The following is a 12276-nucleotide window of genomic DNA, read 5'->3' on the forward strand; positions in this document are numbered from 1 at the left end:
TATGAATGAGGAGTTCCACTCACCAATGAGAGTGCACCTATTTAATAGATTTAAGGAAGAAGTGTGGATCTGCTGTCCTGTTAGACCTGGGATTGCTCCCAGGAATCATGGATGAGAGTCCACGAAAATAGAAAAGGTATTGAATTCTTTATAAGAAATAAGAAAGTAACATAGTGCATAGATTCAGGCAATTTATAGACAAAATGTGCATGTAAAATTGCAGATAAGTTTGCACATCAGTATTATCTATGGTATATATTCACACTGAAAACCCAGCAAAAATGCCCTTTTCTGGGTGAGGATTTCATCCAAAACACTTTCATTTAAATATATAGGTAATATATCCAAGGGTGCTATCAAGTGAGGTCTCAGATACAATGTATCAAATATTGTCTGACGAGCAAAAAGAATAATATTATATCAGGTATAACATGTATGTATCAAGACTAGGGCTATCATCTTATATGCTATCAATTAGTTATAATAACTGATAAAAATAAAATTTATTATATTAGTATGAAAGGTGATACCAATTACTGCCCAGGTCCCTGGGTCAGTCAAGGGTGAGGATAATAAAGATATTCTCCCGTGTGAGAACCTTTTTGCATGCCTGGTTCAGAATCCTTCTTGCATATTGTAGGAATCAAGGTCCTTACTGCATATTGGATAGGAATTAGGTAGGAAAACGCGTTTCACCCGTGTCCACGGGCTTGCTCACTTCCATTGCTGCTATCCTGGCGTGATGCAGGGTTTAAAAGCCCTGGTATTAATTAGTCAGCCAATGGCTGTGATTTCCTAATTGCAGGTTCAGCTCCTGCTGTGTTTAGGCGGAAGCTGTATGTATGTAGGGTTGCTTGGCAACCCTGGAAGCATCAGCCTATTCGGGGTGAGGGGGAGGTCCCAGGTCCCGGCCGGAAGGAGAGATGACCAATCGTAGGCTCACGCCAGGTATGTGTATGCGGTTGCTAGGCAACCTGACATACACGGACTTAGCGAGGGTGACTGATTCTCATTAGCCTCGGCTTTCCGGACACAGGAGAAGTCTGTTGTGCCTGGCTCGTGAGGTATGTGTATGCGGTTGCTAGGCAACCTGACATACACGGACTTAGCGCGGGTGACTGATTCTAAATAGCCTCGGCTTTCCGGACGCAGGAGAAGTCTGTTGTGCCTGGCTCGTGAGTGTCGAGCATGACACAGGGTTCTAGTGGAGAATGCATCTCTCGATCAAATCGGCAGAGGCCGCATTTGTATATGTGGTTGCCTAGCAACCTAACAGTGTCTGGCGGAGATCTCCGATCCTGGACGGCAAGAGAAGCGGTACACATTCTGCTAACCTAGCTCTATGAGTATGGTTGCTGAGCAACCAAATGGGTTTTAAGGCTTGCTGGAGACAAGGAGGGTGGAGGGGCGGTCTCGTTTTCGGGAAGGTTAAAAATTAATTAAGAATTATTAATGAGGGATGCTCTGGTTATGGAGCTAGATTATTGCTTAGTCATTGATCATCGGAATAAGCAATTATGTTACTGCCATATACTTATAATTATATATCTCGGTTAGAGAAGTGATTTAGTGTTGGATAGCAGTAGCGAGGTCCCATGGGTAAGTAGAAGGAAGTAAGGAATAGGGAGAGGGGATGAATAGTGCAATCTAAAAATCAAATTAAAATTGTGAAGCTATTAATTCTGAATTCTAAACTTTATTTGAATAAAAATTATTTTCTTTATGTACATTAAATTAAGACCACCATAGTGTTTTTATTGTTGAGGTGTTGTGCCAGGTTTGCCAAATATATGACAGCATTGTGCGGGGGGAAGGGGGGGGGGGGGGTTGGGGGGGGGGGGAATGGGAGGGGAAAGTGCCTGAGTGTAAAACCATATTGTTGTGTACCATGTGGGTGAAGTAGGGAGGGGAGTGTGGGGTATGGTGATTAGTAGTGAGTAAGGGGAAGTGTTGGGAAAGTTAATTAATAATAATGTGGGGAAAGGGGGGATTGGGGGGATTGCTAGTGTTAGGTTTGGAAAGTAGGTGTATGGTGGGGTATTAGTTTGTGTGTGAGATAGAGAGATATATGGGGTGATTGGGTGAATAAAAATATATATTTGATAAATAAGTGAGATGTTAAAAATATGATGCTGATTATATACCATTTATATAAATATAAATATAAAATTAAAAGTGAGAGTGCCTATTGAGAAAGGGTTGCTTAACTTGGGTGAATGCCAGGATAGGTAAGAAATAATTTTATACAATTTTATTATTATGCAATTGGTAGTAATGGTTAAACTATTCTTGTTGTTATAGTTATTTTTCAGAGGAAGGCACTATAATTAATGCTTTCATTCAGTCCTTGAGGTTTGTATGTGTTTAATTTGAAAATCCATTCTGTTTCCCGTTTGAGCAGTTCTTTCGTCATATCACCTCCTCTTATTCCCAGTTGAATTTTATCCAGACCAAACACTTTAAATTCTTTTGAGAAGTCCGTGTGATGGGAGTGAAAGTGTCGTGCCACCGGAGTCAGTTTTTTCATCCTGGTCAGATCTGTATTGACATTTCGACAATTTCCTGCATGTTCCAATATGCGTTCTTTCAGTTTTCTTGTCGTCATCCCGACGTATTTTAAATTGCAGTTGCACTCTATACAATATATGACTCCTTGAGTGCTGCAGTTAAAGAAATGTTTGATCTGAATGGGATCTCCAAAACGGTCAATCACAGAGGTAGTCTTCGATATGAGGGAACAAGCCTTGCAATGTCCGCAGGGGAAGGAGCCCGTTGGTGTATTTGATTTGACCTTTGGTTTCTGAAAGTGACTCCTGACTAGGAGATCTTTGATGTTCTTTGCTCTCCTCCAACTCATCTGAATACTGTTGTCTATGAAGGGTGCTAGGTCACTGTCTAATTTCAGAATGGGGAGATGTTTTTCTATTGCCTTTTTAATTAGCCTCCATTCCGGACAGAAAGTCCCAATGAATCTGATCTTCTCATCCTTCTCCTGAGGTGTTGTCAATTTGGTTTGAAAGATCAGAGAATCTCTGGATATTTTGGTTACTCCGGTACATGCCTTCTTCAATGAGCGCTTACTGTAGCCTCTTTCTAGTAATCGCTTTGTCAATTCCCGGCTTTTAACTTTGAAAACCTCTTCCTCAGAGCAATTGCGTCTGAGTCTTAAGAATTCTCCCTTGGGAATATTTTCCACCGTTGGTGGGAAATGTGCGCTCGTTTGGAATAATAGAGTATTGGTTGCGGTTTCTTTTCTGTACAATTCAGTTGCCAGATATCCTTTGGGGGATTTATATATGTGGACATCCAGGAAGGCTATCCGATCTTGGCTGATGGTATGCGTTAATTTCAAGTTCAGATTGTTTGTGTTGAGAATTTGAATAAATTCCAGAAGTAACTCAGATTCTCCATCCCAGATGACAAATATGTCGTCTATGTATCGCAGCCATAGGATGATGTGTACTGTGTATTTGTCATTGTTATCTGTAAACACAGACATCTTTTCCCACCACCCAAGAAAGAGGTTCGCATACGTTGGTGCACATGCTGCCCCCATAGCGGTACCCCTAATTTGGAGGTAAAATTGTTCTTGAAACGTAAAATAGTTCTTCTGTAATACAAAGGCTAATAGGGAATATAGGAGATCATTAAAGGTACTTTTCTCTCCTCCATCCAAGAAGTACTTGGTGGCCCTTAAACCTGCCTGGTGGTCGATGCTGGTGTATAGCGCTTCGACATCCAGAGTCACAAGGTGGAAGCTATCCTCAAAAGGGATATTGTGAATTTTGCGCAGAAGATCCGATGTGTCCTTCAAATATGAAGGTAGTTGAAGAACATAATCCCGGAGGTGTAAGTCTAGAAAGCGACTTGGCTGCTCCAAGAGACCGCCATTGCCAGACATGATGGGTCTGCCCGGTGGTTTTTTTAGATCTTTATGTATCTTGGGGAGAAGATAGAAGGTCGGTGTTTTTGGATTCTGTACGGCCAGGTATTTGTGTTCTTGTTTGGTGATCGTTCCCGTGGTTAGAGCTTCTTCTATTAATCCAGTGTATTCCTTCAAGAATCGTGATGTGGGGTTGCTCAGTAGTCGTTGGTAGCAGGTGGTTTGTTTTAACTGACGAAGTGCTTCTGTGACATACATCTTGCTCGGCCAAAGGACTATGTTCCCTCCTTTGTCTGAGGGTTTTATTATTACCTCCTTCCATTCCTGTATTTCTTTTAATGCTGCTTTTTCTCCTGCATCCAAATTTGGTGGAAAGAAATGAAGTCTATTGCGATTTTTCTTTTGAATTGTGTCAAATTCTCGGGATACCATATCCATAAAGACTCTAATTTCTGGGCTATTATTGTCGGGGGGAAAGAAAGTCGATTTTCCTTTGCATATAGGACGACGTTTACTAGTCGTTTCCAGCCCGGATTCCAGTTGAAGTTCTTCTAGAATTTCAATCATGCCCAAATCTTCCGTGTCCCAGATGGGATCATTGTCGGCCAGAGCTTGTGTAGGATCTTGTTTCTTGAAGAATTTCTTTAGGAGTAATTTTCTCCCATACATTCTCAGATCTTTCTCCCACAGGAATCTATTAAACGGTTTGGATGGTGAAAAAGATAATCCCTTGCTTAGGACCTTAGTTTGTTCTGGGGTGAGTATTCTCTCAGATAGGTTTATGATCTTTAGATGATGCATGGTGGATTGATTTATCGAGCCTTCCTCTGTCGCTCCGGATACCTCGAGGACCGTGGGGTGTCCCAATTGTTGTTCCTTCCTCTGTCTCTTCTTTCTCCCCCTCCGTATTGGCCTCCTGGTCTGGTTCTTCCTCTTGTTTTCTGGCCCCGACCTAAAAAATAAGGTGAGTCCTCTCTATCCTCTGGGATATAGTGGGTACGTGGGGCGTCCGTCACTTCGTTTGCTGAATCTTCGCTATTGGATGATTCGAACTCGGAGAAAGTGTAATCCTCTTTTGGTTTTCTCTCTCTGTGCTTCGGGGGCTGTGTGTTCCAACGAAATTGATTGCCCTGAGAAAAATCCCGTTTGTCCCTTTGTAGTTTGTTCCGCTTGCGTTCTATGATGTTTCTCTCATAAATCTCCAGGTCTCTCTTGTGTTTTTCAAACGTAGATTGGAACGAGAGATCCTTTTCCCACTTTTCCAGACTTTTTCCGACCTCCTCTATTTCTTTTTCTACCTGATCCAGGATCAGGGTGTCGTGTTTGATGAGTATATGTATCAATTCACTGGAACATTTGAGAAGGGTGTTTTCCCATTCCTCCTTCAGATTGTCTGTGGCTAAGGGAAAAGAGGGAAAGATCCTGGGTCTGAGGCCTCTGGGTACGATTTTATGTTTATTATAATTCTCGAGAGTGGTAATGTCCCAAGTAAGTCGTATTCTCCTTTGTAGTGTTTTCTGGAGTTTGGTTAATGGGCCCCTCCAATCGATAGTCGAGCTTTCTGGATCTCCAATTTCAGAAAAGAGATCTCCAAAACCCTCAGTATTTCTACGTCTGGTAAGTTCAGTTTTTAGGGAAAATGAGGACATTATAGACTATTCTGATGTTCTGGTGGATACTGAGTTGATCCAGACCAGTGGTAAGGGAAGAGAAGATCCACCAACCACTGAGTAGATTTGTGAATTAGTTAAACTGTGCAGGAATCGGAAACTGATCTAGGATCAGCAAAATTACAGGTTTACCAGGAAGGTTGATGATTCCGCACCAGTATTGCACAATTACATGTGTTTATCAGGACCAGTATACATTTGTACGGAGATAATCTCTTATTATTATCTGGTGGTGCACCCAGAGTCAGGAAAGGGCTAGAGCAAACGAAGAGTAAAGAAGACTCTTTTTTGGGTGCACTCTTATTAAGTATGTATTTATGAAATTTGTTAAAACATACAATTTTTATTATATTTAATTAAAATATTGTCCGTATCCACTCATATTGCATTTGTAGGAGGAACAAGTCAAAAAATGGGGTTATGTCCTGGTTTGATCTATCCCAATATAGACTGGCATGGGGGTGTAGATATATTAACCATACACCTGTTCTCATGCCATACCAGTACAAGCTGTGCTTGTTTTAATGGGACCAAAATAGGTCATGCAAAAATATGTATCAGTTACACCGGGATTATGTGTACCAAATAAACTATCTCGTCTAGTCTTAGCCACTTAAGCCCTCAATGGGTACTTGATAGGATAGAACTGAAAAGATTAGGTTCTATTGAGTCTCGCCTAAGAAGATGATGGTTAAGGAGACCAAAAATTGGTGATATACCGATGTTCTTGCCTGAATAGAATCAAGAAAATTGTATGAGATGGGAAGGAAGAAGTAGTGGTGATACTGCTGTTGGTATTCGAGTTTTGATTTGGAACAACCTCAGATTACTACACTGGGTATTCTTTGAGGGTCACCCCTCAAATACTGACCCAGCCCATCACCGTTTTGCTTCCAAGATCAGACGAGATTGGGCTCTAGCGGTGAGGTATGGTAGTAACCTATGAATGAGGAGTTCCACTCACCAATGAGAGTGCACCTATTTAATAGATTTAAGGAAGAAGTGTGGATCTGCTGTCCTGTTAGACCTGGGATTGCTCCCAGGAATCATGGATGAGAGTCCACGAAAATAGAAAAGGTATTGAATTCTTTATAAGAAATAAGAAAGTAACATAGTGCATAGATTCAGGCAATTTATAGACAAAATGTGCATGTAAAATTGCAGATAAGTTTGCACATCAGTATTATCTATGGTATATATTCACACTGAAAACCCAGCAAAAATGCCCTTTTCTGGGTGAGGATTTCATCCAAAACACTTTCATTTAAATATATAGGTAATATATCCAAGGGTGCTATCAAGTGAGGTCTCAGATACAATGTATCAAATATTGTCTGACGAGCAAAAAGAATAATATTATATCAGGTATAACATGTATGTATCAAGACTAGGGCTATCATCTTATATGCTATCAATTAGTTATAATAACTGATAAAAATAAAATTTATTATATTAGTATGAAAGGTGATACCAATTACTGCCCAGGTCCCTGGGTCAGTCAAGGGTGAGGATAATAAAGATATTCTCCCGTGTGAGAACCTTTTTGCATGCCTGGTTCAGAATCCTTCTTGCATATTGTAGGAATCAAGGTCCTTACTGCATATTGGATAGGAATTAGGTAGGAAAACGCGTTTCACCCGTGTCCACGGGCTTGCTCACTTCCATTGCTGCTATCCTGGCGTGATGCAGGGTTTAAAAGCCCTGGTATTAATTAGTCAGCCAATGGCTGTGATTTCCTAATTGCAGGTTCAGCTCCTGCTGTGTTTAGGCGGAAGCTGTATGTATGTAGGGTTGCTTGGCAACCCTGGAAGCATCAGCCTATTCGGGGTGAGGGGGAGGTCCCAGGTCCCGGCCGGAAGGAGAGATGACCAATCGTAGGCTCACGCCAGGTATGTGTATGCGGTTGCTAGGCAACCTGACATACACGGACTTAGCGAGGGTGACTGATTCTCATTAGCCTCGGCTTTCCGGACACAGGAGAAGTCTGTTGTGCCTGGCTCGTGAGGTATGTGTATGCGGTTGCTAGGCAACCTGACATACACGGACTTAGCGCGGGTGACTGATTCTAAATAGCCTCGGCTTTCCGGACGCAGGAGAAGTCTGTTGTGCCTGGCTCGTGAGTGTCGAGCATGACACAGGGTTCTAGTGGAGAATGCATCTCTCGATCAAATCGGCAGAGGCCGCATTTGTATATGTGGTTGCCTAGCAACCTAACAGTGTCTGGCGGAGATCTCCGATCCTGGACGGCAAGAGAAGCGGTACACATTCTGCTAACCTAGCTCTATGAGTATGGTTGCTGAGCAACCAAATGGGTTTTAAGGCTTGCTGGAGACAAGGAGGGTGGAGGGGCGGTCTCGTTTTCGGGAAGGTTAAAAATTAATTAAGAATTATTAATGAGGGATGCTCTGGTTATGGAGCTAGATTATTGCTTAGTCATTGATCATCGGAATAAGCAATTATGTTACTGCCATATACTTATAATTATATATCTCGGTTAGAGAAGTGATTTAGTGTTGGATAGCAGTAGCGAGGTCCCATGGGTAAGTAGAAGGAAGTAAGGAATAGGGAGAGGGGATGAATAGTGCAATCTAAAAATCAAATTAAAATTGTGAAGCTATTAATTCTGAATTCTAAACTTTATTTGAATAAAAATTATTTTCTTTATGTACATTAAATTAAGACCACCATAGTGTTTTTATTGTTGAGGTGTTGTGCCAGGTTTGCCAAATATATGACAGCATTGTGCGGGGGGAAGGGGGGGGGGGGGGTTGGGGGGGGGGGGAATGGGAGGGGAAAGTGCCTGAGTGTAAAACCATATTGTTGTGTACCATGTGGGTGAAGTAGGGAGGGGAGTGTGGGGTATGGTGATTAGTAGTGAGTAAGGGGAAGTGTTGGGAAAGTTAATTAATAATAATGTGGGGAAAGGGGGGATTGGGGGGATTGCTAGTGTTAGGTTTGGAAAGTAGGTGTATGGTGGGGTATTAGTTTGTGTGTGAGATAGAGAGATATATGGGGTGATTGGGTGAATAAAAATATATATTTGATAAATAAGTGAGATGTTAAAAATATGATGCTGATTATATACCATTTATATAAATATAAATATAAAATTAAAAGTGAGAGTGCCTATTGAGAAAGGGTTGCTTAACTTGGGTGAATGCCAGGATAGGTAAGAAATAATTTTATACAATTTTATTATTATGCAATTGGTAGTAATGGTTAAACTATTCTTGTTGTTATAGTTATTTTTCAGAGGAAGGCACTATAATTAATGCTTTCATTCAGTCCTTGAGGTTTGTATGTGTTTAATTTGAAAATCCATTCTGTTTCCCGTTTGAGCAGTTCTTTCGTCATATCACCTCCTCTTATTCCCAGTTGAATTTTATCCAGACCAAACACTTTAAATTCTTTTGAGAAGTCCGTGTGATGGGAGTGAAAGTGTCGTGCCACCGGAGTCAGTTTTTTCATCCTGGTCAGATCTGTATTGACATTTCGACAATTTCCTGCATGTTCCAATATGCGTTCTTTCAGTTTTCTTGTCGTCATCCCGACGTATTTTAAATTGCAGTTGCACTCTATACAATATATGACTCCTTGAGTGCTGCAGTTAAAGAAATGTTTGATCTGAATGGGATCTCCAAAACGGTCAATCACAGAGGTAGTCTTCGATATGAGGGAACAAGCCTTGCAATGTCCGCAGGGGAAGGAGCCCGTTGGTGTATTTGATTTGACCTTTGGTTTCTGAAAGTGACTCCTGACTAGGAGATCTTTGATGTTCTTTGCTCTCCTCCAACTCATCTGAATACTGTTGTCTATGAAGGGTGCTAGGTCACTGTCTAATTTCAGAATGGGGAGATGTTTTTCTATTGCCTTTTTAATTAGCCTCCATTCCGGACAGAAAGTCCCAATGAATCTGATCTTCTCATCCTTCTCCTGAGGTGTTGTCAATTTGGTTTGAAAGATCAGAGAATCTCTGGATATTTTGGTTACTCCGGTACATGCCTTCTTCAATGAGCGCTTACTGTAGCCTCTTTCTAGTAATCGCTTTGTCAATTCCCGGCTTTTAACTTTGAAAACCTCTTCCTCAGAGCAATTGCGTCTGAGTCTTAAGAATTCTCCCTTGGGAATATTTTCCACCGTTGGTGGGAAATGTGCGCTCGTTTGGAATAATAGAGTATTGGTTGCGGTTTCTTTTCTGTACAATTCAGTTGCCAGATATCCTTTGGGGGATTTATATATGTGGACATCCAGGAAGGCTATCCGATCTTGGCTGATGGTATGCGTTAATTTCAAGTTCAGATTGTTTGTGTTGAGAATTTGAATAAATTCCAGAAGTAACTCAGATTCTCCATCCCAGATGACAAATATGTCGTCTATGTATCGCAGCCATAGGATGATGTGTACTGTGTATTTGTCATTGTTATCTGTAAACACAGACATCTTTTCCCACCACCCAAGAAAGAGGTTCGCATACGTTGGTGCACATGCTGCCCCCATAGCGGTACCCCTAATTTGGAGGTAAAATTGTTCTTGAAACGTAAAATAGTTCTTCTGTAATACAAAGGCTAATAGGGAATATAGGAGATCATTAAAGGTACTTTTCTCTCCTCCATCCAAGAAGTACTTGGTGGCCCTTAAACCTGCCTGGTGGTCGATGCTGGTGTATAGCGCTTCGACATCCAGAGTCACAAGGTGGAAGCTATCCTCAAAAGGGATATTGTGAATTTTGCGCAGAAGATCCGATGTGTCCTTCAAATATGAAGGTAGTTGAAGAACATAATCCCGGAGGTGTAAGTCTAGAAAGCGACTTGGCTGCTCCAAGAGACCGCCATTGCCAGACATGATGGGTCTGCCCGGTGGTTTTTTTAGATCTTTATGTATCTTGGGGAGAAGATAGAAGGTCGGTGTTTTTGGATTCTGTACGGCCAGGTATTTGTGTTCTTGTTTGGTGATCGTTCCCGTGGTTAGAGCTTCTTCTATTAATCCAGTGTATTCCTTCAAGAATCGTGATGTGGGGTTGCTCAGTAGTCGTTGGTAGCAGGTGGTTTGTTTTAACTGACGAAGTGCTTCTGTGACATACATCTTGCTCGGCCAAAGGACTATGTTCCCTCCTTTGTCTGAGGGTTTTATTATTACCTCCTTCCATTCCTGTATTTCTTTTAATGCTGCTTTTTCTCCTGCATCCAAATTTGGTGGAAAGAAATGAAGTCTATTGCGATTTTTCTTTTGAATTGTGTCAAATTCTCGGGATACCATATCCATAAAGACTCTAATTTCTGGGCTATTATTGTCGGGGGGAAAGAAAGTCGATTTTCCTTTGCATATAGGACGACGTTTACTAGTCGTTTCCAGCCCGGATTCCAGTTGAAGTTCTTCTAGAATTTCAATCATGCCCAAATCTTCCGTGTCCCAGATGGGATCATTGTCGGCCAGAGCTTGTGTAGGATCTTGTTTCTTGAAGAATTTCTTTAGGAGTAATTTTCTCCCATACATTCTCAGATCTTTCTCCCACAGGAATCTATTAAACGGTTTGGATGGTGAAAAAGATAATCCCTTGCTTAGGACCTTAGTTTGTTCTGGGGTGAGTATTCTCTCAGATAGGTTTATGATCTTTAGATGATGCATGGTGGATTGATTTATCGAGCCTTCCTCTGTCGCTCCGGATACCTCGAGGACCGTGGGGTGTCCCAATTGTTGTTCCTTCCTCTGTCTCTTCTTTCTCCCCCTCCGTATTGGCCTCCTGGTCTGGTTCTTCCTCTTGTTTTCTGGCCCCGACCTAAAAAATAAGGTGAGTCCTCTCTATCCTCTGGGATATAGTGGGTACGTGGGGCGTCCGTCACTTCGTTTGCTGAATCTTCGCTATTGGATGATTCGAACTCGGAGAAAGTGTAATCCTCTTTTGGTTTTCTCTCTCTGTGCTTCGGGGGCTGTGTGTTCCAACGAAATTGATTACACTGGCACTCTGGCAGCAAAAGTGTGCACTGTTATATATGTACTCCTGCTATAATTGCTCCCCAGTCTCCCCCACAATTGAGCTGTGTGAGCAGTGAGCACTACTCAGCACAGTCAGATATACATAGATGATATTATCATGCAGCACACTGAGGCTGAGCACAGATATGGTATGTGACTGTGTATCGTTTTTTTTCAGGCAGAGAACGGATTATATTAAATAATAAATAAAATTGGTGGTCACTAGTATAACTATCAGCAAAACTCTGTACTCTCTGAGTACTCCTAATGCTCCAGTAAATCAAGTGTCTCACTCTCTATCTAAACGGAGAGGACGCCAGCCACTTCCTCTCCCTATCAATCTCAATGCACGTGTGAAAATGGCGGCGACGCGCGGCTCCTTATATAGAATCCGAGTCACGCGATAGAATACGAGCCTCGCGAGAATCCGACAGCGGGATGATGACGTTCGGGCGCGCTCAGGTTAGCCGAGCAAGGCGGGAAGATCCGAGTGTGCCTCGGACCCGTGTAAAAAGGCTGAAGTTCGGGGGGGGTTCGGTTTCCGAGAAACCGAACCCGCTCATCACTATGTGGGATAGGTTGGGGAATGTAGTACAAGGGATGTGGGATAGGTTGGGGAATGTAATACAGGGAGATGTGGGATAGGTTGGGGAATGTAATACAGGGAGATGTGGGATAGGTTGGGGAATGTAATACAGGGAGATGTGGGATAGGTTGGGGAATGTAATACAGGGAGATGTGAGATAGGTT

The 12276-nt window shown here is 42.0% G+C and overlaps 1 pseudogene; it reads right to left on the minus strand.

Moving 5' to 3' along the window:
* Positions 1 to 6376: 6376 nt before the first annotated feature.
* On the minus strand, positions 6377 to 6494 carry LOC134930125 (5S ribosomal RNA; annotated as a pseudogene).
* Positions 6495 to 12276: the final 5782 nt, after the last annotated feature.

Source organism: Pseudophryne corroboree, chromosome 5 (assembly GCF_028390025.1).
Source record: "Pseudophryne corroboree isolate aPseCor3 chromosome 5, aPseCor3.hap2, whole genome shotgun sequence".
Lineage (NCBI taxonomy): Eukaryota > Metazoa > Chordata > Amphibia > Anura > Myobatrachidae > Pseudophryne > Pseudophryne corroboree.